Consider the following 5289-nt stretch of genomic DNA (forward strand, 5'->3'; position numbering starts at 1 on the left):
AACTGGTGTCCAGCCGAAACAAGGGGGAGAAAAGGCAAAAACTCAACCTCCTCCCGAACCCAAGTCAACAGCTGAACCGAAGGATAATGAAGCTTCGGTCAGCAAAAGGGATAAAAGGAAAAAGAAAATTGGTGAAGATGATACAGATAATGATGATGATGATTATGAAGATACTTTGGGTGAAATTCCCTCTAAGCCTTTTTAGAAAACAAAACTTTCTGAGAAATATTTTGCAGAAAAGATCAAGAAGCAAACGACTGAGGTGGAGAAGAAGCAAAAAAGAAAAGGAGCTCTTAGAGAAAAAGAAGTCCATTTTTCCAGAGTGGACCATTGATTCGCTTCAAAGAGATGCTATAGATGAACCGAGTACTCATTGGCTCGAACCTGTCATGTCGTTCGGCCTTGAAAACTCGAAGGATGCGCAGTTTGACATGCCAATCACTCGAAAGACATTTATCTTTCATTGCATCAACTCAACTGCTGCCATCCCCTCTCCGGACCCGAAGGTGGATCGGGATCTGTTAGAGTTTTATCTGGAGTTCGCTCAGCCACAATACTTGACCTGGTGCTCATAGAAGATTACTACCGTCAAGGTACTGAAGCCTTATTCAGCTGGGAAGTTTATCAACGTCAAATTTAAAGTGACTCGAGGATCTGAAGGCTCGGTTCATAATTTCTATCTGGCTGATCTACCGAACCTCAATCCTCACGAATGGATACTACTCAACAACATTTTTCTGTCGAATCCTTAGGAGTATCAGCCGATTATAGACCACATTAAGCGAATGCTTGTTTGCTACATTCATGAAGTAGTAAAGATGGATCAAGAAATCGCCTCTGCTATCCACAAGCGAACCACAATCAAACCAATGGGAAGAGCTGGCGATGTGAATACAATGATCAAGGGCAAAATTGACTCAAAATATCACACTATGACGTTTCTCAGGGACGAAGGTCAAAAATGCATGTTCGCTCTTGTTGATAAGCACCTATTCTCAACTACTTTCTTGGAGCATATTTTAGAGATCATTTAGAGGTGTAATCAGAACTCAGCAGCCGACAAGAAGTTGTTTACTGACATGCTGAGATGGTATATTCAATTTCGGCAGACTCTTCTTGCTATCATTCCTCGGCTGTTTAAAGTTGTGAAGACAGTGAAGCCTACTCAAAAGAAATAATCTCTCGCCTCATTTGACGTAGAAGGGGAGATTGTTGGGCTTATAGTATTGCGTCATGGGCTCGGTCCTTAGCCCAGTTTTGGTATCTGGTTTGGGCCTGTCCAACCGTGATTATTTTACTATAGGTTTTTAGTATTTAAGGTTCATACATGCATCCTTTGTAGGTAATGCTTTTATTATTTTCTCATCAAGTATTGTAAACCCTAGCTCGCCTCTACAGTGGAAGTTCTTCATCGAGCTCTGCTGAGGCGTGACTATATTTGAATCATAAGCTTTGCATTGATTCCATACTGTGTTCTTAACCGTATTGTGTTTGAATTGTTTGTTCTTCATCTTTATACCTGTGATAGATATAAGCGATCTGAGATTTATTCTCATTAGCCACTATAGGCCATTCTTGCAACCTTCCTCAAACCCAAGGGTCAAAATGGAATATTCTTTTAAACTTATTGCTAAAATTGAAAATACCTGATCATCAGGATATTACACAAAAACCCTATGTTAGATACTTAGGCCTTGTTTGGTATCCTCTTAATTGAAAAATTAAGACGTAGTCTCTTAATTTTTAGGATCCAGACTATTTTTTAACATTTGAATTTATGGCTCTGATTTGTGGGATGCCTCTTCATTTTTCAGGGATGCGTCTGAATTAAAAAAAAAAAAAAAAAGAACCTGTGTTCCTCTTTTGCCCTGGTACTCCACTCATTTCCCTATTCTCTTTCTTTCACAAACACCGACCCCTCCTTCCCATTGCGTCTCTGATCCCACAATGGAAATCCTCTACTATCACCTCCGATATCTGATGGAAAATGCCTATTCTTGTGCCACATATCTGCCGGTAATGAAACCCTCTAGCTCCATTAAAGTCGTTGAATTTGGCAAGTTTTTTTTTCTTTTGAAAGTCATGTGATTCAAATTTCGAAATTGTCAACTATGACAATAAACTCCTCCACCACTATGTATGATTTTTTATCCCATATCCTTTTTATTTACATCTCTTATTCTAGAGTATATAATCCAATGTTCCACTCAATCAATTTTGTAAATACACAGTCAACTTCTTAGGAAACTAAATTTAGTTATTTTCTAGTCATAGAGGTAGGTTTATGTTTGCGGGTATAAAGTCAAAAAATGAAGGTGTATGAGTACAGTCATATACCCACAAACAATTTATGAAAAGTCCTGTGAGGTTCACCAATTTTTGATTTCCGAAATTCCCAGTCAAAAATAAACTATTAAGTTCTTGTTATGTCATTGGAAAGAACATAAGAGCTTGAAGTAGTTTAGGACTTGGTTTGAGCCTTGTTTTTAGGTGTCTCTTTAGCTATTTCCGTTGAGCTTTGCTATTTATTATGGTGGAAGAAAAAGGTAACTAATAGACAAATGACTCAAGAAAGTTATAATAGTCCAGCAAGAGAATTCTTCTACATGTTATGTTGGAAAATTCCCTCATTTTTTACCACCGAAAATTCCCTCATTTTTGACCACTAATGGTCTAATAACAGACACCCAAGTCCATGAACCACAAGCATCATCATTAGCTCATATATATAACAAGAGAATTCTTCTACATGTTGTATTAGATGGTTGTGGTTTATATCAATTGTAGCTGTTGTGTATGGTTGATTGATAAATCAGTAGCACTCTTATAAGGTCTGCAATCACTCTCATGTTATAGCTATAAAAGAGTTAAGCAATGGATAATTCTCAGACTACTGGTAGTGGCCTAAATGTGCGTCTGACTGAAATTGCTTTCTTTATATGTTCAGGTGCAACAATCTATGTACAAATGGATGTTGACAATCAAATTGGTAAACTGACGGTTGAATAGTTTGTGTCGTGTTTGAAAATATTGTGTGTCGTGTTTAAGCAAACAACTCCATTGATTTGGATAATTTCAGAAAGATCAAAATCGAATAGTTTGTTTTTTGTGTTTGAAAATATTTATATTTGGATTTTATTTGAATTTTAGTGTGTGTGTGTGTGTGTATATATATATATATATATATATATATATATATATATTCAATGAGTTAGTTCAATTATTTAAAAAAAAACATTAAACTAAGCAAAATATAAGAAGGAATGGCAAAATAATCATTTTTTTCATTCAACATAGCAATTCATATGTATCAATCAAACATCATGCATCTTATAAATTCATATCTTAAAAATTCAAACTCTCTTAAAATTCAGATCTCTTAAAAATCCAAATTCTACCAAACACCCCGTATAAAAAGAAGGTTGTCAAGAATATGGAAAATTGTAATTTCACTTTCTAATGCAAAGTCTTCCTCATTCCTCGTGTACGGCCGTACGGGTTAATGATAAGAGTAAATTACACAAATTGCCCTTGTGGCAAAATGCACATTCAGTCCCTATTTTCAAAAAATTAACTTGGACTGTCCTTCGTTTGATTAAAAGTTTCACGTTTCATCGCTCGTTAGTTTAATTTTGCACGTTTAATCCCTTGTGAGACAAGAAATGACTATAATGCCCTTTTGTATTTCTTTTCCAATTAAATTAAATTTTATTATTATTACTAATTAAAAAAAACAAAATACGGCCCATTTCATACCCAACCCAACTTCATCCTTCCCTTTATTCGTCTATCTTCCTCCCTCTTCTGTAAACTATTCAAGAACCCTAAAATCATCAACTAACCGGAGCTTTTGAGCGAGCACCACCAGAGCATACCGTCAAACCACCCCCTCCTTTTTTCTCTATTTTTGTATATCATAGTTATCAGCAACAAGTTTTGTAGTTTTACTAACTCTTCACTTTCTTCGGTTAATGAACCATCTTCAACTCTAAGGGTTGACCTAATTAGATGAACGCCCCTCATATCAGCAGTAATTTTATCTCCTACACGAAGCTCTGTAATATCACCCGGAAGCATGATGATTCGTGACCTTTTTGCCATTGCATATCACAGTTGCTTGTTCTTATTCGATTTCTTAAAAGTGCTCAAAGGCTTTTTCAGCATTATTTTCTTGCCAAACACCAACATTGGCATTAACAATTAGTATCACAAATATGACAAGGTCAACAAATGATATTATCTTCATATCTCCAGGATAAAAGAAATCGCAATAGCAGGAAGTAGAATCCTAATAAGAGCATCATTGGATTGATCTAAAATGAGACGGATCATAAACTAACCTTCATAGTTCTCGAATTCGTCTTTCTCTCCTTCTCTCTCAATTTTGGCGAACAACACACACCACTGAGAACCGCAGTAAGCCCACACAACACTACCACCCTGCTCCCGAGTTGAAGCAAAGAAAAGAAAAGAAGATAAAAGATAGTAAAGAGAGAAAACAAAACAAAACAAAACAAATTTGTCTTTTGTGCTACCGAGTTAGAGAGAAATTGAAGGAAAGTTAAACATTTTGTTCTTTCTTTCAAATCCTCCCAAATCAGAAGGAAAGTTAGGAGGGAAAGTGATCCTTCCACTTCCTTCCTTTAATGAAAATTAGGAGCATCAATCTCTCTTACCTTCCTCTCATTTTCGTCCATTTCCTTTATTTTCTCTCCTTAAGTTGAACTCGGGAGCGGGGTGTACAGATTCGCTACCCTATTGCCATAAAAACAATAGGCGGCTAGGGTTTGGCGCAGCGATGTTGGTGCGTATGTGGCAATGGCGGCACGCAGGTGGTGAATTTGCGATGGTTGTGTATAGGCGGAGAACAGAGAATAGAGGCAGAGATAAAGCGACATTCATCCGGTGAGAGAATGTAGAAGGAAAAGTGAAGAGAGAAAGGGAAGGGGAGCGGGAGGGTGGATTGGTTGGTCGAATATTTAGTTTTTTTTTCTTTTTTTTTAATCTAAAAAAAAGTTAAATAAATAATAAAAAGTTAAAAAAAATATTAAGGGCAAAATAGTCATTTTATGTCCATAGGGATGATCAGAGTAAAAAAATAATAATACAGGGACGGTCATAATTAATTTTTTAAAATAGAGACTGAACATAACTTTTAACACCTACAGAAGGGACAATGTATAATTTACTAACAAAAAAAAAATGTTTTAGCAAGTATAAGGATTGTTAGAATTCATAAAACTTCCAAATTCTTGAAGTTGATCTTTATTTATACTCAGAAAACTTTTT

This window comes from Lactuca serriola, chromosome 3 (genome assembly GCF_051521515.1).
Source record: "Lactuca serriola cultivar US96UC23 chromosome 3, Lser_US96UC23_V15, whole genome shotgun sequence".
Taxonomy (NCBI): domain Eukaryota; kingdom Viridiplantae; phylum Streptophyta; class Magnoliopsida; order Asterales; family Asteraceae; genus Lactuca; species Lactuca serriola.